The sequence below is a fragment of the Megalobrama amblycephala genome, linkage group LG24 (assembly GCF_018812025.1).
Source record: "Megalobrama amblycephala isolate DHTTF-2021 linkage group LG24, ASM1881202v1, whole genome shotgun sequence".
NCBI lineage: Eukaryota > Metazoa > Chordata > Actinopteri > Cypriniformes > Xenocyprididae > Megalobrama > Megalobrama amblycephala.
The window spans coordinates 9,720,090-9,744,386 of NC_063067.1; positions in this window are offsets into that span (position 1 = coordinate 9,720,090).

The following is a 24,297-nucleotide window of genomic DNA, read 5'->3' on the forward strand; positions in this document are numbered from 1 at the left end:
TCAAAACTCTAATTTATAATCGGGTCTTAAAATATTATAATGAAGCACAGTTACTCAAAATATGTCTTTTTCTGGTTGTTCAGTTATGTCTTGATGCATACACAGTCTTGATTATGAATATGTATATTTGACTTATATCGTGTATGAATGTATATTATGCTGCTCAGTGTGTTCTGCAAAAACAATTTAGCAGCGAGTCACTGTAATGAAGTCTTACCATGTTGACACTGGCAGCGAATATTTTTGTGATGTTAATTTGCAAACTTCTGATGTATGCAGGCCCTGAAATTGTTTCCAAATCATTTTCCTAAGTTCTCTAATGACCCAGAACAGGTATTATACACTGAAAATGAATAATTACTACAAACTTTGCGCGGCTCTTTGAAAGAAAACAAAGCAATCGCATCTCCGAAATGAATTATGAACATGTTTTACTGGAGGGAATTAGTCCTGGAATATTTAGTTCAAGCTGCGTTTAGTGAAAGGCTTTCACTGTTAAATGAGAAATGAAGCTTGGCTTTGACTACCTTCTCACTTTTAAACACACTCAATGGGAGGCCTGCATGAGATTGAGGCAGCTTTTTTTATGATACACTTTGCCAATGTTGACAACAGCTCTCAGAAACTCAGATTACCACCCACATCTATTGTCAGCCAGGTCTATAAGAGGTGCGACGCATGGAGACTAACAAACAGAGGCCGGGTCAAACCTGAGTGCCTATTCATATGTTTGCTTTACTCTCGCTGGCTCCGTTTCTAAATGGCACAGCATGCTTTTAAAGCCCTGGGACATCTTAATTCAAACAAAAGCAACCTGTACTTTACATTCCTTGAACAACAGCCACAAATCTAATAGTACTGTTTATAAAGATCTTTTTGTAGCGGTCGAGGTACATCTGAGGTTTAAGACTTCCTCAGACTGACATAGTTTGCAGAGAATTTCGTTTCAGAGGACGAATCCCTAATAATCAGGTATTACAAGAAGACAGAGCAGACTCTTTGAAATGAACCTTAATACTGCAAGAAGAAATGGCTTTCCATTTCATTCCCTTATCAACTAAATCAACAGAAATGAAAGAACTTCCAAGCTTTTACCTCTAATCAAGTTGGAAATGTATTACCGGTGGAGAGTTTAGGGAGATGCAGACTTTCCTTTCTGTGCGAGTCATTTGTTTTTCCATTAAAGTCTGTCGGCCATGCAGAAGTAGAGGGAACAGAGTTTCAAATAGATGCACTAAATTATACGGCACCATTTCATGGAAATGATTCAATAAATTAGGCATTACAGGAATAGTTGAAACTTCTGACATTACTCTCTCTTATGTTGTTCCAAACTTTCAACCATAGAAGACAAAAAGTGAAGTGGAAATTCTGTCATTAATTACTCATTACTCAAGCATCTTCAGAACACAAATGAAGATCTTTTTAATGAAATCTGAGAGCTTTCTGTCCCTCCATATGTAACTACCACTTTCAAGACCCAGAAAGTAGTAAAGACATCATTAAAGTAATCCATGTGACTCCAGTGGTTTAACCAAAATATTCTCCAATATCTCCAACACGTTCACGCAACAATGTCTGCTCTCGTGCCTGCGTCGTGGTGCTCTCGTTAACACACAGATTTCATTAAAAAAGATCTTAATTTGTGTTCCAAAGAACCCTTTAAAAAATATCCTAGCTGCTCCTTTAAATGAAAGTGATGAGGGCTTTACAAATGACAAAGCAGCACCATAAAAGTATTACTTTTGATTTGTGCACTATATTCCAACTCAGAAGATGCCATGTCCGATTTGTTAACACATCATTTGAGTTGAATCTTTTCAATGAATCGGTTGATCCAGTTCACAAAGCCGGTTTGAATGAATCGTTCACAAATTGGACTGATCTGATTGTCAAATTCAATTCTTATTGAGCTATAAGTGACACTGGTCTGTTTCTCACACACACACAAAAAAAAACATGGAATATAGTGCAAAAGTCATATAGACTACTTTATTTATTTATTTTTTTACAGAACTGCATCCTATTTTAAGCTTAAAAACTGTGGTTCATATTTGTTATTGAAAAAGTATTCAGAATTTCTCTGATTTACAACAACATGAGGGTGAGAAAATGATGACAGAATTTTCATTTTTGGGTGAACTATCCCTTTAAATTTTGGGGTGAACTATCACTGAAATACACTGTAAAAAAAAATCCCGTTGTTTCTACGGAAAAATACCGGCAGCTGTGGTTACCAGAACAATACTGTAAAAATGACATCAAACCGTAAACATACTTACGGAGTTACATGTGTATTTTACATTTTAAATATGTATATTTAACATTGGATTTCAGTACACTGTAAAAAAAATCCCAGTAAAATTTACAGTAAAATAACATATTTCATTAACTGATATAATGTTAATTTACCAACCTAATGAAGTACTAATATCTGTTTTGTATCTTTATAATACACTGACAGTCACCAAACACAGTGGTGATAAGAGTCACATGATGAATCAAAGTTCATCACAAGCAGCTTTTCCACAAGCTGAGGAGGACAATACTAATATATAGAAGGAGCACACAGTGTCATTCACACACACACTAAACACCATCATGGTAACATGCATGAAATTTTAAAAATGCAATAAACATTAATTTAACAACATTAGATGTAACATAAAACCCTAATGTACATAACTGATTAGAAAAAAATGAGAAAAACTAAGAAGAAACAGAGTTATTTCAACAAAAATATATCAAATGTGAAGTGTCACGCAGGGAATTGTGGGAATGTCAATTTACGGTTTTTCACTGTAAATTTTACAATGAATTGTTATTTTTCACTTTCAAAAACTGTGAATTTAACGGTATTTTACCGTAAAATTACATTAAATGTACCGTTAGATCTATTACAGTTATTCACCGTATATAGTACGGAAACTTTCTGTAAACCAATTAACAGTTTTTCACTGCAGCTTTTTTACAGTCTTTTACTGTTAAAATCACGGTAATTTTTTACAGTGTAGAGTGCAACAGTGCCCGTCCACTTCTTCAGTGGTGTTGGTGTTGGACGCATTTTTTTCCATTAATTTCTCCCATGGGAATTTTAAAAAAGTCTTTGTTAAAGCGTCATAAGCCATGAATCAAGTCAACCAGCTACGACAACAATCATAACATTACAAACTATGATTTGAAGCAAAAAAGTATTAGAAAATTGGACAAAAAACAAAGGTACAAAACTGTTTTCTTAACAGCTTTAGTAAAGAACTACGAATCCTATGAAGCATTTCAAACAGTATAAGCAAATTAAAAACAATGGAGTAATACTACTAATTTACAAATGGTGATTTTATGTATAAAAACAATATATTTAAAGTTTGTTACAAAATATGCATGCATATATATATATATATATATATATATATATATATATATATATATATATATATATATATATATACAGTGCTTCCCACAGGTTTGAAATATACTTGCGGGGGTAGCCGGGCGAAAAATCCTCCTATTACCCACAGCACAAAAATGGTCTGCTACATGTGACAAACAAATAATGTGCGATTTTTAACAGTATTTTTATTTATTGAAATTCATTTTAATTACATAGCATATTACACTTAATTACATACTAATATTATGCATTATTATGCACTGTAAATTATGCAAAATTACAGCATTTAAATGGTTATCCTTTTCCTATGTTCTCCTTGCTGTCATATAGTGTCTCTCTCAGTGAATGGGACACAGATTTTACTAGTAAAATTTGTAAAATGAATAATATATGTGTCAAATAATGTTCTTAGTCTTTTCTTCCTGTGGGGGAGACTACAATAATTTACTATGAATTAAATGGAAATCAAATTAAATACAATTTATTGTGTAACCAAAATACCAATAATACCCAAAAGAAAAAGAAAAAACTTAGCGTGTGACTTCTAATTATAAACAAGCCCAAAATACACCGGGACTCTTATTTTGAAATGTCTGTACTATTGCAGGCTAATCCTTCAGATTCTTACAATCGTCTAAAACATTTTATATAAAGTCCATAAAGTAGACTTTGTAATAATTCATCAACTTGAGTTCATTAGCAATCGCTTGGCATAAATCTGCGCTTTTCATTGATTGAGAATCACTTTGAAGCAGACTGAAACGCTGTTGCGCGAGCTTGTAGAACACGCAACAGCGCCCCCTTGTGACTTTGCAAAATGCAGCGCCTGTGGGAATGTTAGTGGGAGTAAACAGTTCTGACGCACACGTAACGAGCAGGTATGAAACGACTAGTTTATCGATCGCGGATGGTTTTATTATCTTGCGCGGATATAAAAGTATAAGAGGATAAAAATAATAAAAGCAAAAATGTGTCTCCAAATGTACTTGGGCGGCCGTTATTAAACGTGGGCGGCCCGCCCAAGTAAAGTCTATGTGTGGGAAGCACTGTATATATATATATATATATATATATATATATATATATATATATATTTTGAGTCTATAAGACTTGATTATGTCATTTGCATTGCTTCATAGGAGTGGGCGGTGCTAATGAGATCTTTTGGTGCATGTTGCTTGTCGCGACTCTCTGATTGGTGGAATTTTCTGTACAGCATGGTGGGTAATGTAGTTTTTCATTGTGAATTCCTCTATTAAACATAGTTATTTAAAAAAATAAATAAATAAAATGTGGGATGACGGCTTCAAAAGAAGCAAATACCATCGATTAACAACCTCATAGCTCACAGGAGGTCTGTCTTTAAAGGTTTATAAGTTTTCATTAAAAATAAATTTCCATACAGAGAAAATGAATGGCGTTTTTACTTCCATACAGAACCCAAATGTTGCCCTCTATAGTTAAATCTAACTCTATTAATATAACACTTTATCAGTAAGTGTCCGTGAGCAATGACCTTTGTGAGATGTGACCGTAAATATTTCTGAAAACAACTCTTGAAAAAGTATGCTGCAATTTGTGTCAATTAGTCTGCTCTCTCCCTATTTCAGCCACCTGGGATTTGAATTAGAATGGCAAATGAGACAGCAGATGTTACAGCCGACCATCAGATGCTCAGGGATATTGGGGTTACAAACCAGTCAACCTTCTCACAGTGGTCACCTATTGGACAACAACTGACTGTGGGATTGTGTGTTTACTGAAAGAAGTAATGCTGCTTTCCACTGGACAGAACAAAGTAAAATTAATTTCAGAACAAAGTAAAATGGTACAAAACAAAACCAGACCCAACTTTACACCTCACATGAACATGCGTTTGCCGTGATCGAATTACAGTTGGAAAGCACATGGCCATATTAAAAGCCAGGTATAAATGCTTTGTGATCGGATCTCTGAAACATTTGGGAGAAAATCTGCAGAATGCATTTAATTATTCATTTAAACAGAGCAATCTGAACTAGTCTTATTGGTAATTATTAAAAATTCTGTCAAAAATAAACACAAGTAAATGTGAATATGTTTCTGCCAATGGGGTAAGAAAAATTTTACTTAAAATTAAAACAAGTTTATTTTTCTTACCCCATTGGCAGACATTTTTCTTGTTTTCAGCAAAACTTAATTTTGATTGTTTTCTTTTTTTCTGGAAAGCTCCTTAATATCCTATTATTTAGCATCTCTAGTAAATGTATTTAGAATGTTTAGATATTTGTACTGGAAAATAGGACACAAATAATGAGGAAGAAAATAATTTATTGCTGTGTGGGATGCAAGGTGTAAATGGACTCCAGCTATAGAATTTCCAGATGTTAATTAAAAATTAATGCCAAGTGAAAGGGGGCCTTAATGACATCCATCTATCATGAAATATCTTTCCATTTCTAAGTGATGTACCCCTTCACATGGAGGATATATTGAATATACAGAAATGTTTGGGACAAATTTGTCAGCATCCTGAGCATCAGATGCAGTTTTGATGCAAATCTGGTTGTGTGTAAATTATATCAGAGCAAGTTAACAAGTTCAGTTGACAGCATGAGGGTGAATAAATGATGACAGAATTTTCATTTATAGGTTATTTCTTTGGTTTAAGACCATTTCTTACTGGTCTCATTGCTGACTACTAAAGTAAAGAAAACATTCTAAATCTTTATCGAGTAACTAAACACTCAGCATACATCTGTAATGCACTAATATGTGAAAATGAAACTTCTAACCCATTGTGCCCCACAGTATAGGACCATAAGTGAGCAGAAAACATATTTGGAGGAAGCAGCCGCTGGCCAGCTCACGGGAATAAAGCAGTTACCACACTTACTAAAAGAAGATTAATGTTTTATCCCTCACACCCAATAGTGCTTTGTCTCAGAGCGCTGCAGATGGGAGAGAGCGGTGTGAGAGAGAGACAGATGATAAAAGTTCTCTGTGCTTCCCCTCTAATCAGTTTAGCTCATTTCTAATAGCAATGGATGACTGATACAAAGAGGAACTTTGATTGATTACACGCTGGGGATGTTCTCAAAATGCATTTGCTTCCTTTCTCACAGAAGCTGGACCACAGCATCAGGAGGCGCACATGAGTCATCACAGGAGGATGAAATCAGCAGGTGAGAGGAAAACGTCCCTAAACTCAAGCCTAGTCGGGCACAAGGGGTGAAGGTTTGGCTGGTACACACAGCCACGTATAGGTTGCTCATTCATAGCAATGTTGTTATTGACAACTAAAACTATAACCAAGCCTGGGGGTATTCTGCTTCGGGCACATCCCTATAACGGTAGTGACACAACACTACAGGGTTAGTTCACCCAAAAATGAAAATTATATAATTTATCACCCTCACGTCATTCTACACCCGTAAGACCTTCGTTCATCTTCGGAACACAAATTAAGATATTTTTGATAAAATCCGATGGCTCAGTGAGGCCTGCATCGGCAGCAATAACACTTCCTTTTTCAGTGCCCAGAAAGCTACTAAAAACATATTTAAAACAGTTCATGTGACTACAGTGGTTCAACTTTAATATTATATTTTGTGTGCCAGAAATAACAAAACAGCGACTTTATTCAACAATATCTAGTGATGGGCGATTTCAAAACACTGCTTCATGAAGCTTCGAAGCTTTATGAATCTTTTGTTTCGATTCAGTGGTTCGGAGCCTCGTTTTCTGAAATCATGATTTTGGCGCTCTGAAGGCCTGTTCACACCGGGATGAATATCGCGCGTGATTTTCGCCGACGTTTAACACCTCGTGACTAAACAACGGGCGCCAATGTGAGTGTGCACACCGATGCGAAAAACGCGAGGCGTAAAAGCGCCATTTTTTTTAAAAAAACGCCTCGGGTTCGTTTTTTTGGTTTGACGTGCCGCGTTAAAAACTGGCCAACAAATGAGATTGGTGCTTTTGTTCACGTGCCTGGAGCTGCTGAAGTAACAGTAAAACACGACTTGGTGGCGCTCAAGCACAAAACGGTCTTGCCGAGCACACAAGACGACGAAGAGAAAGTAAGCAGACGAGGAAGACCCCTACAAGTTATCCCTGCGTCTCAAACAGCTCCTTCCTAGGTCGTGTGTCAGTATAACATTTAAATGAATGTGGCCGACTCCCTGATCAGTGCCCTGACTAGTGAACTAGGGAGCTGATTGAGACGCACACTATGGGTGCTGTTAGATGTGTATTATTTCTGTTTTTTTGCTGTTTTTTTTTCTTTTACATTCAAGAAATATAGTTGAGAATGTCTATTTCATAAATGTTTATTTGCACTACTGTTTCTGACTACCATCTCTCAAATATGCCATTTAATATCTGCATTTTTATCTTCTTTAACTTTACTAATATCATGTTTATTTGCACTACTGTTTCTGACTACCATCTCTCAAATATGCCATTTAATATCTGCATTTGTATCTTCTTTAACTTTATTAATATCATAAATATGTTTATTTGCACTACCGTTAAGCACAAGCGCCGCATACTGTCAGGGAGTGAATTTGCACATTCACTCTGTGCATGGCCAGTGAAAATCGCTTGGGTGTGAACACAAAAAACGTCTCGAAAAACGCTGGCAATAAACGCGTGCGATATTCGTCCCGGTGTGTACAGGCCTTAAACCACTGATTCAAAGCTTCAAAGCTTCATGAAGCAGTGTTTTGAAATCGCCCATCACTAGATATTGTTGAATAAAGTCGCTGTTTTGTTATTTCTGGCACACAAAATATAATATTAAAGTTGAACCACTGTAGTCACATGAACTGTTTTAAATATGTTTTTAGTAGCTTTCTGGGCACTGAAAAAGGAAGTGTTATTGCTGGCGATGCAGGCCTCACTGAGCCATTGGATTTGATCAAAAATATCTTAATTTGTGTTCCGAAGATGAATGAAGGTCTTACGGGTGTGGAACGACATGAGGGTGAGTAATTAATGACAGAATTTCATTTTTGGGTGAACTAATCCTTTAAAATTAAAGTAGGCTATATGTTAAAATTCAAGATGTTGACCGATTTAGTGTATATAGATTTAAATCAATATATTTACACTAATCAAATGCAACTAATAGTTTAAAAGTCATAGGTTTGGTAACACTTTACAATAAGGTTAAAGGGATAATTCACCCAAAAATGAAAATTATCCCATGATTTACTCACCCTCAAGCCATCCTAGGTGTATATGACTATCTTCTTTCAGACGAACACAATCAGAGATATGTTTTAAAATATCCTGGCTCTACCAAGCTTTATAATCAAGCGTTAGTGTCAGTTCTAGTGTCAGTTCAGCTCGCATCAGCTGACTCCCAGGCGACTCCCGTCTACCTATAGGAATACGACGCCTATCACAGCATCCATATATAAGCTCCTCAGTATTATCAGCAGCTATTGCATTTCTCAGGAGCTAATTACCCTCCTCCATCCCCAGCTCCTCCTCTATTCAGTCAGGATTGGCCTTATGATTCCCCTGGATCAAATTAATTCTTAAAATATGTGTATGTTAAACATGTTAAATTATTGACTTTAATTATATCTGCATATGTTGGTCGTGTTCTGTTTACCCTAAGGGGGTTATTGCTGCTCTCCCTGCTCTTATCCATGCTAAGCTGCATGGATGCGCAGGGAGTTCTTGCCCAGAACGGAATCATGCCGCCAATCCAAACTCTATGCATTATCAATCATATTTGACGATAGTGATCCTGACAGAAATGGTTGTGAAGGGGGAGCCTGATTTTGAAGCCCAAAAAAAATTCATCCATCCATTATAAATAATAATCCAGATGGCTCCAGTGGGTTAATAAAGGCCTTTTGACATGAAGTGATGCTTTTTTCAAAGAAAAATATCCATATTTAAAACTTTATAAATTCAGATATCTAGCTTCCGGCAGACGACTGTACGCATACTGTGCAAGTAGACTTGCGCCACAAAAGTAACCCCTGACGCGATGTATGACGTAGGATCTAGGAGTAACGTAAGCTTAGACGCCTCTCGCGGTTCAAACAAATAGGGCTGGGCAACAAACTCAAGCTCCTCCTCTCTTATATCGAAATCCTCCTCCTAATTCGAGACCGGTGTTTTGTTTTGCTCTCTCCTCTGCGCTTCCGTGTTCGCCATTGCGTCATGCATCGGGTCAGAGGTCACTCTTCTGCCGCAAATCGATGTGTATGGCCATCTGCCGGAAGCTAATTATTATAGTTAATAAAGTTTTAAATATGGAAATTTTTCTTACAAAAACGCATCGCATCGCTTCGCTTATTAACCCCTTGGAGCCATATGGATTATATCTTTGATGGAATGATGCATTATGTTGGCTTCAAAATGATTTGAGGGTGAGTAAATCATGGGATAATTTTCATTTTTGGGTAAACTAAACCTTTAAATCATAAACTAGTAATGAACAACACATATTTACAAAGTAAGTATTGCTCATTGGTTCAGGATACCTAACTGAACATTACTGCAAAGTATTACCAAAATTTTTACAATACGGTTTTCTAGGCTGCTTTGAATCCCCAGAAGACAAAGATTTCAAAACAAGAATCTTTCTGAACTTTGCTCAGTTATTATCAAGTTGCTAAACAATGCTCAGTGCATTTGGATTTAGTGTTTATTTCATATTTTTATGCAGGCGCACAGAAAACTGTCTGTGTTTGTTGAGAAGTGAGCAGGAAAGTTGCTTGTTGTAGAACTTTTGACGTGACTAGACTAACTGGATGGGTTTACGGAGTGGAAGCCCAGTCTCGGTAATGTTATGCTGAGGATGAATCAAATGCGGGGCAGTGGCAAAATGATCAGTGATTTTGTAATCAGAAAGTCTTTGGATATCTGCCCTTGGAAAAGAGAGAGAGCGAGAGAGACAGAGAATGAGGACTGGTGGAGCTTGTAAATGGATGCGGTCCAAACCGAAAACAATGATCAGCGTGTCACCTCGGTGATGAGGGAAGACCGAGTCACCAGAGTATGACAAAAATATTCAACACATAAGTCTTCGCTTTTACATTTAAACAAAAAGCCCCCTACTCTCATGTTGATCGAAACCCGTATTCATGGCCCTTTCATTGTATTTTTGGAGCTTGAACGCTTCAGTTTCCCAATGAATTTCATTATATGGACAAAAAAATGACCAGAATATTTGGCCTCCATTCCTGCTCTACAGAAGAAAGAAAGTAATAAGGGTGAGTAAATGGTGACAAAAGTTTACCTATCCCTTTAAAACAACACTCGCTCTCCCAAAGGCAATGACAGACTAATAATAATGACAGTCACGGCTCTGAAACAGTTTCAAAGACTTTGTTCCCTGCAAAGTTCAAACACACATTAATATGACTTCATTCAGCAAGCCCTCAGCATCCTAGCAGAGCGTCCCAAGCTGCAGTGATTGAAATGTAATTATTGGCAAATGAATTCATCTCCAAGTCCTTGCCAGTGATTGCTTCCTCGCTGCAAGTCCATCTGGACCAACGAAGCGCCTCTTTCACGGCGAATCCTCAATGAGTTCCTTTACGCGGCCCACGCCGCACGTCGTATCGCGTGTCCCTGAGCTCTTTTCCATGCCACATCCAGCAGTGGGCCAAGATTTATAATCTGCCACAAATCCCCCAGCATTCCCGTACATGTCAGGCTGTCATAATCTCTTCTACGTGAGATGTCAAGTAAACGGGGTTTTTTCCGTCAAGTGCGTGAAGACTGTTGGATTTGCTGTTTTGCGAGCATATTCTGCGCTGTCAGTTTGAATATGCTAGATGCAAAGAAAAGTCATCTTCACACAGTTTAAACATGCTTCATACACCCGTATGAAAATTTCAAGTGGTTGTTCCAACTCACATACTTATACTGCATACTTAAAGTACAGTACTGTATATAGCAGGGGTGGCGAACTCCGGTCCTGGAGAGCCTCAGTCCTGCAGAGTTCAGCTCCAACCCTGGTAAAAACTCACCTACCTGTATCTTTCTAGTAACCCTTCAGACCTTGATTGGTTTGTTCGTGTGTGTTTGATTAGGGTTGAAGCAAAACTCTGCAGGATTGTGGCTCTCCAGGACTGACGTTCGCCACCCCTGGTATAGCTTTTACCAGTGGTGTAGTCTAGTTGTTTGTAGTGAGTATACTGTGATTTTTCCCTCCCAACGTCATACTCACCCGTCCCAGAGCGACACCCCATAAGCACCGCCACACTCACTAATGCATATAGTATGCATCTGATCTAGGCTACATGTTATTGAGAGCATTCTCAAAGACTTAAATCTGGGCAAAACAAGACTTTAACAGCCAATGGCATTTACAGCTGAAGAGACTGGATGATTTTCTACTGTTTAGTGTCAATCACCATCTAACTCAGCCAGTTAAGATAACCGTAGAAATTATATGAATATGGTCCCTGGATCTTAAGTTTCAGCTGGCAAGTTTCAATGCACATTTAAGAGTGCAAGTTGCAACTATTATTACAAAATGCTGGGTTAAAAACAACCCAAGTTGGGTTGAAAATGGACAAACCCAGAAATTGGGTAGTTTTAACCCAACTATTGTGTAAAAATTGCTGTATTGCTTGCTTAAAATGAACCCCAAATAGTTTGGAAATTAACATTTATTAATATTAAATATAATAAAACAATAAATATTTAAAGTGTTTATTAATAAATGATCACATTTTGATTATTATTGTTGCCTCTAGTAATTATGTATCAGATTTTTAATTTCCAATCTATTTTGGGTTCATTTTAAGCCAGCCATATAGTAATTTTTAAACAATAGTTGAGTTAAATAAAACTAGCAAGCAGGTTGGGCAAACATTTAACCCAACTGCTGGGTGAAAACAACCCAAACCATTTTCAACCCAACTTGGGTTGTTTTAACCCAGCGTTTTTAGAGTGTAACAATAATGGAAAGATGAGGCTTATCAGTATGTCACAATATATAGCTGACTAACGAGTTTATGGTCACTGGATATGTTTTTCTGAGGTAAATGTGACGTTACGTGACATTGTTTACAAGCTGTTATAACGTCTTTCCGCGGTTAAAACACTGATTACGCGAATACACGAGACATAACACGGATTTAGTTAAGTTGTACTGTATCTTTTAACATACCTTCGGAAGTTCATTCATGTTTATTTCGCGCTGTAACTGGTATTAAACGGAGGAGAGGATCAGTTCACGGGCGGGTCACGCAGCCGCAACTCTTGAACTGATGAGGCGCTACAGCGGTCACGACACATTAAAGAGCGCCAAACGGTATGTTTTTTTTTTTTATTTCTTAGTAAAATGGCCAGAATTTGAAATGAGACTATGTTTCATATCAAAAGCAACAAACCACAAATCTTATTGTGATTAACTGGATGGTTACGTATCCTCGCGCTTTTTTAAGTTGGTATACGGAAATCCTTGACATTTCCTGCGTATCACGTTAGACTACACCACTGCCTTTTACCAATAGAGAGCTTGCCTTTGAACACAGGGAATTTACATAGTCCAAATCCGCCATTAGCGACTGTCAAATGCAGCAGACAGGGAAAAATAGACCAAAAAAGTCATATTTTTAAGTCAGTCCAATAAAGATTATAGCAAAACATCTAGTATACACGACAGACGACACCGTTTTCAAATAAAAAATAAAACTTCTAATGCGTTTTGGCCGTTCATTTATATGACAATGCCGTTTTGGGGGCCTGCAAATGCACGTTTTTGAAAACAGTACTGTTATTACCTCCATGAGTAAAACAAACGATTAAATTAAAGGTTCGACTCGATAGTGTTCCTGTTACAATTTACCAAAGATCAGTAATCCGTGGATATTGACATGCAGCCAGGAATCATGTTTCCAGACATTTATATGTGCCTGATTTTGACACAGGGGAAATATATAAAGCAAATTTGCCTGTGAATGCTTTTTATATAAATTCAATATATGTAGCTCTAAATCCGGGTGATCACTTATATCAATGTTATATATCATCCAGTCCTAAAACTTGTGTAGTTTTTGTCAGTGTTTATATAAAAACACCCAATTATGCAGACTATAAGATGGTAAATATTTAATTGATGAGTTGTTAATACAATATATAATGTTGCAATACGGGGTATGATTTTACCCTCAAAAATCAACGGCAAATCAACATTTCGCTGCCTGGAGTCCAGTTGTTTCTGTGAATTGCAGCGATTCATTTGCTTCTCTTTTCTTTTTGGCAGTCTGTAAAAAATAAACCTCAGATTTCTTGTCAAATCAGTCAATTGCAAAGCTCTTTCCCATTTTGAATGTGTTTTTTGCTGCATTCATGCTGAAAACCAATGCTGCCATTCAGTCTTTTTGCCACTCAGTGGGCATAACCACAGCCAACGGTGACATCTCATGCATACCCTTAATAGCAGGGGTGTCCAATCCTGCTCCTGGAGGGCCACGGTCCTGCAGAGTTTAGCTCCAACCCCAATTAAACACACCTGAACCAGGTAAACAAGGTTTTTAGGCATACAAGAAACTTCCAGGCAGGTGTGTTGAGGTAAGTTGGAGCTCAACTCTGCAGGACAGTGGCCCTCCAGGACCGAGTTTGGACACCCCTGCTTTATAGGAACATAGCGTTTCTTTACAAAGTGACTTGGCCAATTACTGGCCTGGCATGAATAATACAGTGTTTTTAGTCGTTTTCGTGGATAGGTGTGAATGGGGATCACTTTGACAGCGTTGTCGTCTGTACAAAGAAAAAACGTTTTTAGTACATCGTTGTTGTGTAAACGTAACCTAATATAATACAATTTTTATCAATACATACAGTGTCGTGTAAATGAACAGCTAAAACACAAAAAGTTTTCTGTTTTTAGGGTACGTTTACATGACAATGATGTATTAAAAATGGAAAAGTTTTTTCTTTGTACAGATGACAACGTTATCAAAACTATCTCCGTTCACACGGATCTGCAAAAATGATTAATCTAACCTTCACCGTTTTCACAGATTCACGTTTTTGCAGTTTACACAGAGATTACATTGGTATTGTTTTCAAAAACGTGCACTTTGAAACCTGTTTTCAAAAGTTTGCATTTTCAGGCCACCAAAATGCCATTGTCGTGTAAATGAACGGCCAATATGCATAAAAAGTTTTCCGTTTTTAGTTGAAAATGGTGTCGTGTAAACAGCCCCTTACATATTTCTTTACAAAGTGACTTCGCCAATTACTGGCCTGGCATGAATAATGCAGTCGTTTTCGTGGATAGGTGTGAATGGGATCACTTTGACAGCGTTGTCATCTGTACAAAGAAAAAACGTTTTCGTTTTTAGTACATCGTTGTCGTGTAAACATACCCCAATATAATGAATTTTTATCAATAAAATACAATGTGCATAATGTCACAGACTGCATTCCCCATGATCCTCCCTGGCACAGCTGTTACTCATCAGCCCTCATCACAAGCACTAGATAGCACACACACTGTTACCTCGTTCCAAGTCATCTTCTCGTCTCATCTGCTCCCTTTTGTGTGTGTGTGTGCCCGGATCATCTGTAAAGCAAAACCAGTTATCATCATCAAAGACTCCATTGTTTTATGATCGCTGCACTGCTTACCTGCATTGGATGGTGTTCCTGCTGCTTCTATAATAAAACCTACCAGTTTATTATTCCTCAACATCTGCTATCATCATTGTGTTCAAGCTGGTTTATTCACATATACAATATCGTTAAAAAGTTTGGGGTTGGTATGGTTTTCAAACGAAAACTTTATGCTTACTACCACAGCTCAAAAAATGCAGTAAAAGTAACGATAGTCTAATATAATTAGACTTTTAAAATGTAATTTATTCCTGTGATCAAAGCTGAATTTTCAGCATCATTACTCCAGTCTTCAGTGTCACATGATCCTTCAGAAATCATTCTGATATGATGACTTGCTGCTCAAGAAACATTTGTGATTATTATCATCAATATTGAAAACAGCTGTGCTGCTTAATATTTTTGTGGAAACTGTGATATATTTTTTTGATAAGGATTTTTCTGATAATAGAAAGGACTTTCCATATAGGCATAATTGTTTTTATACTGTAACTGTATATTCTATACCCTAACCCTAAACACCACCCTCACAGAAAACTTTCTGCCATTTTTTTTTACATGACAATGATGTACAAACCCGATTCCAAAAAAGTTGGGACACTGTACAAATTGTGAATAAAAACACAAAAACAATGATGTGGAAGTTTCAAATTTCAATGTTTTATTCAGAATACAACATAGATGACATATCAAATGTTTAAACTGAGAAAATTTATCATTTTAAGGGAAAAATAAGTTGATTTTAAATTTCATGGCATCAACACAACTCAAAAAAGTTTACCACTGTGTGGCATCCCCTCTTCTTTTTATAATAGTCTGCAAACGTCTGGGGACTGAGGAGACAAGTTGCTCAAGTTTAGGAATAGGAATTTTGTCCCATTCTCGTCTAATACAGGCTTCTAGTTGCTCAACTGTCTTAAGTCTTCTTTGTCGCATCTTCCTCTTTATGATGCGCCAAATGTTTTCTATGGGTGAAAGATCTGGACTGCAGGCTGGCCATTTCAGTACCCGGATCCTCCTTCTACGCAGCCACGATGTTGTAATTGATGCAGTATGTGGTCTGGTCTCTTCCCTGAAAGAGACGATGTCTGGATGGGAGCATATGTTGTTCTAGAACTTGGATATACCTTTCAGCATTGATGGTGCCTTTCCAGATGTGTAAGCTGCCCATGCCACACACACTCATGCAACTCCATACCATCAGAGATGCAGGCTTCTGAACTGAGCGCTCATAACAACTTGGGTTATCCTTGTCCTTTTTAGTCCAGATGACATGGCGTCCCAGTTTTCCAAAAAGAACTTCAAATCGTCTGACCACAGAACAGTTTTCCACTTTGCCACAGTCCATTTTAAATGAGCCTTGGCCCAGAGAAAACGCCTGCGCTTCTGGATCATGTTTAGATATGGCTTCTTTTTTGATCTATAGAGTTTTAGCCGGCAACGGTGAATGGCACGGTGGATTGTGTTCACTGACAATGTTTTCTGGAAGTATTCCTGAGCCCATGTTGTGATTTCCATTACAGTAGCATTCCTGTATGTGATGCAGTGCTGTCTAAGGGCCCGAAGATCATGGGCATCCAGTATGGTTTTCCGGCCTTGACCCTTACGCACAGAGATTGTTCCAGATTCTCTGAATCTTTGGATGATATTATGCACTGTAGATGATGATAACTTCAAACTCTTTGCAATTTTTCTCTGAGAAACTCCTTTCTGATATTGCTCCATTATTTTTCGCCGCAGCATTGGGGGAATTGGTGATCCTCTGCCCATCTTGACTTCTGAGAGACACTGCCACTCTGAGAGGCTCTTTTTAAACCCAATCATGTTGCAAATTGACCTAATAAGTTGCAGACTGTTCATCCAGCTGTTCCTTATATGTACATTTAACTTTTCCGGCCTCTTATTGCTACCTGTCCCAACTTTTTTGGAATGTGTATCTCTCATGAAATCCAAAATGAGCCAATATCTGGCATGACATTTCAAAATGTCTCACTTTCAACATTTGATATGTTATCTATATTCTATTGTGAATAAAATATAAGTTTATGAGATTTGTAAATTATTGCATTCCTTTTTTATTCACAATTTGTACAGTGTCCCAACTTTTTTGGAATCGGGTTTGTACTAAAAACGGAAAAGTTTTTTCTTTGTACAGATGCCAACATCATCAAACTTATCCCAGTTCACACGGACCTGCGAAAATGACTAAAAATGCTGTATGACACATGTCAGACAAGTAGATGGCAATGTCACTCTGTAAAGAAAGACTACGCTCCTGCACACATTCTTTTACAGAGCACTCGCACATGCATATCCAGCTTATTTTTTACAATTTACTGCACTTCGATATTTTTCTCATTATTTCCCTATAGCAGCTAATAAATCGGAAGTCTCACACATTCACAGAAAACACCTTACCTTTGCATTGAAAAATAAGGTGGATGGACTAAACACGCAATACGCATGTGCACCATTTTCACAGATTTGCGTTTTTGCAGTTTACACAGAGATGACAATGGTATCGTTTTCAAAAGTTTGTTTACAGGCCACCAAAACGGCGTTGTCATGTAAATGAACAGCCAAAATGCATAAAAACTTTTGTGTTTTTTTGTTGAAAACGGTGTCGTGTAAACAGCCCCTTACATTTTCAAAAAAACAAAAAGAAAAACACAACCAACCAACCAAACAATAACTAAGAAAATTTTTTTTTATGATTTATAGTCTGTTTTCCTCATGGGGACCAAAAATTTTTGTTGGCTCAGCAAAATATGATGCATTTTATTTGCTTAAAAGTTAATTTGCTCTGTACATCATTGGAGCGAAGGCAGAGCACTAGATTTGAATCAGAGCATGAATTTCAAATTCAAAAATACAACTTGAAATGACATTCAAACGCACTGAAATTAGAAATTCCAAACACAATCTCTGCAGGTAGATAGATATCTAGGACTGAACACCCCTGCTGAGTGCATTAGATATTTAAGAGACGAAGTTCATTACGCAACCGATCAGATTTGCCTTTTAGATGGATTGCTGCATTTCTTATAGTATATCTTCCACAAATTATTTCTTATAGGTGTGAATTTGAAAATATTTTAAAAAGTCTGTTCTAACCTGTTTCATTTAAAAATGAGCAATTTAATCTATTCAGATACTACTATTCAGATAAGGATTGAAGACAACACTGAGAAAGCACACCAATTGCAGACCAGGGATTCTTATCCTGCTAAATAATCCACAAGTAGTAGCATGCAGCATTAAAAATTAGTGATGTTTGTTCCTTGGCAATTGAGATTACCTCTGACACAAACAGAAGCCAGAGTGATTCATCTCTGTACGGTTTTATAGTCAAGGGAGATACTGAGCGATGGCTACGAACTCCCCAGAGGAAAAGAAAGAGTACTGGGAGACAGATTTGTGGTTCTTCTCCCATGGGCAGCACAGAGCGTACCATGCGTTTGCCATCTGTTTTGTAGGCAATAAAGCTGCACGGTGATCAAAATGTATAAACAAGACACGTTTTCAGCAGCTTGTTAGAATGAGAGATTCAATCAGAAATCTTGATTTGGTGGTGGCGACCTTTCGATGTAACCCCCATAGACTATCTGATGTGAGCATCCGGTAGTAGTGTCTAGTAATGCGCCTGGAATGAAATTACTTGAGAAACAGAGACTCCCAGTGGAAAGAATGTGTATGTGCATTACAAATCATCATACCTTACAGCAGAATTTGAACCTTTAGGGGTTTTTTATTTATTTATTTATTTATTTTTTTAGTGTGAACTGAAGAACATTTCAATAATCTTTTTGTGCAGTGGAAAGCATCCATGGATGTTAAAGTTTCTTCATGGAACTACTGATGCCAATGAAGAAACTTAAAGAGTGTAGATGCTAAAATGGGCAAAAAGTCCAATAGACCAGGGGTTGACAACCTTTTTGTCATGAAGTGCCATTTGTAAGTTTCTGAGTTAATCATTGTGCCATAGGTTGCCGAACCCTGCAATAGACTAACATTGAAGAGACTTGAGAATATCATAGAGACTAATAAGCCAATAAGAAGCCACCTATAGCAACCATGTAGCATGTCCTAAAAACACTTCACCCTGCAAACGCCACTTACATTTCTTCAGAAAAATATAAAATTCATATCTATAAAAAGCAAGATAAACAAAAGCGCAAAGAAAAATCTTTAGTTGCACAAATAACACTCTTGAGTTAAGCATGGTTGATTTAAATGCAAAAGGCCCATACAGTGTAATTTACAATCATGACTATCACTTGAGCACTGATACTGATAACAACAGCTCAGTGTCTGGCAGCTAAATGGAGTGTTTACTGAAACTAACGCATAAATAACAAGCTCTTAAGAATAATAATTAAAAAACATGATGCAAAAGGGAAAGTAGGACCAAGAAAGAAAGAAAGAAAGTAAAAGAAGAAAATAAAAATGCAGAAGGAATGTGGTGAGGGAAGAAGGAAGGGAGAGCAGAAAATGAAGAATGAAGGAACATACATTAATGAAGAAAGGGAAGGGAGGAAAGAAGGAATTAAAATAAAGCAGACATTAAGGAAAAAAGGAAGCAACAGAAAGAAGGAAGGACTGAAGGGACAGCAGGAAATGAATGAATACAGAAGGAGGGAAGGAATGAGGGAGGTAAACAAGAAAAGCAAGTGAAGAAAGAAAGAAAGAAAGAAAGAAAGAGAGAAAGAAAGAAAAAGAAAGAAAGAAAGAAAGAAAGAAAGAAAACATTAAAAGTAAAAATTAAGGAATAATGAAACAAGAAAAGGAAGGACAGAAATAAAGGAAGAAGGTAAGAAAGGAAATTAAGGAAGAAAAAAGGAAATATAGCAGAAATGCAGAAGGAATGAAGAAATGCAGTGAGGAGAAAGAAAAAGAGAAAGAAAGAAAGAAAGAAAGAAAGAAAGAAAGAAAGAAAGAAAGAAAGAAAGAAAATGAAGAAACAAGAAAAGAAAGGATGAGAGGAATAAAAAAAAAAATAAGAAAGAGAATGAAGGAACATAGGATATCAATGAAGGAAATAAAATGTAATTCCCCAGACATTAAGAAAAAAGGAAGCAGCACTGAAAGAAGGAACAAAGGGACAGCTGGAAATGAAGGAATACGGAAACAAAATTATGGAAATGAAGGTGAAGGAAAGAAATAAAGTGAAGGGAGGGAGGAGGGAGGGAAACAAGAAAAGGAAGGGGAAAGGAAATGAAGAAAGAATGAAGGGAGGAAAAGGAAGAATACATGAATGAAGGAAAGATGGGAAAGAAATAAAGCAGGAATGAAGAAGGCAGAGCAGGAAATTAAGGAATGATGAAGCAAGGAAGGAAATAAAGGAAGATAATAAATTAAGAAAGATGGGAAAAAATGAAATAAAGGAAAAAGGAAAGCAATGAAGAAAGGAAGAAGAGGTTGTGTGGGAAACAGGCTGCTCATAATGCAGAATGAGAGTGAGTGGAGCTTCTCTTTATGGCCACTGCAGAAGAACATTAATTGAGATCTGGATTCTCCAGGGTTCAGCCACCAAAGCCTCGAACTCCATTCATTTATCTGATATTTTATTAGCGGGTTCAGGTCACACTTACACGCTCTCTTTAATTAGACCAGTGCCAGCACTCCTGCTCCAGCAGGGACCAGACCAACATCTGATTATACAGATGAAGAATCAACATCTGGAATTCAACACTCACTATTATAGGCCAAATAGCACAGTTCTGCCACCATGTAGTGACTATGTTTATTCCATAATGATGCAATTAGAGGGAGAAATAAATATATTTCTTACTTAACAGAATACACCATGTATGTGATAAACAAATCATGCAGGTCATGATGTCCTCTCTAATGAAACATATTGTGCAAATAACGCATGAATGTCACAGATTTTTAATGCTCATTTTTTTAAGGCTCTCTGGAGCTCACCTCACCATCTCGAGTGCAGGCAAGACAGACAGGAAGAGTTCTGGAGCAATTTCACTGTTTTATATGATTATAACCACATACATGGATATAATAAAATGATATCTTGTGAGTTTGATTCATACTTTGATAGTTAAAAGGGTTAGTTCACCCAAAAATGAAAATTCTGTCATTTATTACTTACCCTCATGCCGTTCCACACCAGTAAAACCTTCGTTCATCTTCAGAACACAAATTAAGATATTTTAGTTGAAATCCGATGGCTCAGTGAGGCCTGCATAGGGAGCAATGGACACTTCCTCTCTCAAGATCCATTAATGTACTAAAAACATATTTAAATCAGTTCATGTGAGTACAGTGGTTCAATATTAATATTATAAAGCGACGAGAATATTTTTGGTGTGCCAAAAAAACAAAATAACGACTTATTTAGTGATGGCTGATTTCAAAACACTGCTTCAGGAAGATTCGGAGCACAGATGAATCAGCGTATCGAATCAGCTGTTCGGAGCGCCAAAGTCACGTGATTTCAGCTGTTGAGTTTGACACGCGATCTGAATCATGATTCGATACACTGATTCATTTATGCTCCGATGCTTCCTGAAGCAGTGTTTTGAAATCAGCCATCACTAAATAAGTCGTTATTTTGTTTTTTTTGGCGCTCCAAAAATATTCTCGTCGCTTTATAATATTAATATTGAACCACTGTACTCACATGAACTGATTTAAATATGTTTTTAGTACCTTTATGGATCTTGAGAGAGGAAGTGTATATTGCTCCCTATGGAGGCCTCACGGAGCCATCGGATTTCATCAAAAATATCTTAATTTGTGTTCTGAAGATTATCGAAGGTCTTACGGGTGTGGAACGGCATGAGGGTGAGTAATAAATGACAGAATTTTCATTTTTGGGTGAACTAACCCTTTAATTATATGATGCTGTGAGCAGTTTAGCACTGCTGCAGTTCATATTACAGTTTCCCCATGAATTATGTTGATTATTAGGGACAAGAAAATCCATTATTTGTCAAATTCGAATGACGTTTTAGTAATTTTTAACAGTATGAGTGAGTTTAATTTGTTGATAGAACGATCGTTAATCTAGTTAATGATTTACAACAGCAGAATGTTACTTTTAATTATTTTAAGCCTAATTCCTAGTCAACTTAGAATGATTTTTTAGTTTTATATATCATTTGTGATTGCATATGATCAGACGTGCATTCTACCAATGACATTAGAGCGACAGCAGGAACGCCCACAAGCGACTTCACAGTACAGAGACTAGAGACATGCAGCGAAAGAGTCGCTGGCGGTGTGAACGGGGCTTGAGGCTATGCATTCTCTACAGGAAACAGAAATGATTAGTTCACCTCTTCAGGTCTGAGTCGTTCCTTCTTTGGTCACGTGACGTGACATCCAGAAATTAGTTAATAATTCCCAACCTTCCTTAAAAACAAGCGCATAGTTTTTTTGTTTTTTTCTTACAGTTACATGATGCATTTCTGGTCTCAATTTATAAATTTGTAAATTTGTGTCATAATAGTTCTTTTCCATAACTTTTGATCAACGAACGACTCAGACCTGAAGACTCGATTCTGGTGAACTAATCATTTATTTTTATAGTTTTTTCTTATTCTAAATGCGTTCAATGTTTGCGTAAGTTGATGCTGGGGAATTTGGCTATTAGCATTTAACATTTTAATTATATGCTGCTGGAATTACTTGAAAAAAAGATTTGTTCATTTTGCTGAACGAGACTCAAAGATCCGAGTCAGTAAATGATCCGAACTTCCCTTCACAACTTTAAACCCATCGAAAAATTAAAACAAATGCTGTTCTATTCTAGTACTCAAATTGAATGTTTCTTAATTTGGATTCAAATCTGTAAACTGCATAGGATAAAAGCATCTGCTGAAATGAAATGTAAATATTACATTTAATTACTATTATGTATATCACTATTTCACATATAAAATAATTTAAAATACACACTACTAGTCTCTTATGCTCACCAAGGCTGCATTTATTTGATCAAATTTATTTAATCTGTGATAGTTTATTGTGAAACAATTTAAAAGTATTATTTTAATCCATTTTAAAATATAATTAATTCCTGTGATAATGCTGAATTTTCAGATTCATTACTCCAGTCTTCAGATCCTTCAGAAATCATTATAATATGCTGATTTGCTGCCCAAGAAACATTTCTTATCATTATCAATGTTGAAAACAGTTGTGCCTGCTTCATATTTTTGTGGAAACTGTGATACATTTCTTGTGATAAGGATTTTTTTGATAATAGAAAGTAAAAAAAAAAAAAACAGCATTTATTTGAAATATTTCGTAACATTATAAATGTATTTGTCACTTTTGATGTGATCTACTTAATGCATACTAGCTAAACAGAATTATCAATTTCTTTAAAAGAAAAAAAAATCTCACTGACCTCAACCTTTTGGAATGGTAATGTAAGTTTTAAAATAAATTAAATATTCATTAAATTTCATTAAACAATAAATGACCTTGGGTTTACTACACTACTACATCATTTAGCTGACACTTTTATCCAAAGCAACTCACAGTACAATAACCTGAAGTTAAAGGTCCCGTTTTTCGTGGTTTTTTGAAGCTTTGATTGTGTTTATAGTGTGCAATATAACATGTGTTCATGTTTCGTGTGTAAAAAAACACAGTATTTTTCACATAATTTACTTATCTGTATACCGCTGTTTCCACTGTCATAAAAACGGGCTGATGACTTCCTTGTTCTATGAAGTCCCTCCTTCAGAAATACGTAACGAGTTCTGATTGTGCCAGCGGTTCCTGTGTTGTGATTCGACAGCAGCTTAGCGCTCCTTGCCCGGAAAGGTCACGCCTCTTACCATAACGTGGAGATGCATGCGCTCAGTGTTATTGTAAACATGTCTTTAATTTTACCCTATCAATTTGAGCCGGAATCAGACCCGGTGATTGGACTGCGGGATGAAAATAACAGCGTTTCGACGACATGGCGACAAACACACTCTACAAACGCAACTCTTGTGTATTCCTGTGGGCGGAGGTTAGTCAAAAAACGTTTTAGTGACGACATTAAAGAAGGAAGTAGAGGGATGTAGTCCAAACTGGCCATTCGATGTAGGCGACTTCTGTTAAATAAAATATCTCGCTTGGCATTGAACTTTGAGCTTTAAAATTTTACAGATTTTATTTATACTCTAACAACAACATTACACACTAACTAAAGTTTGAAACATTGGATCACGAAGAACGGGACCTTTAAATGTCTGTATCAAGGGCACTATGGGTATATTTGAGCTGAAACGTGAAGGATTAGAACCTGCAACCTTTCCATTACCAGCTCAAAACTTTAACCACTATGCTAATCGTGCCAATAATAA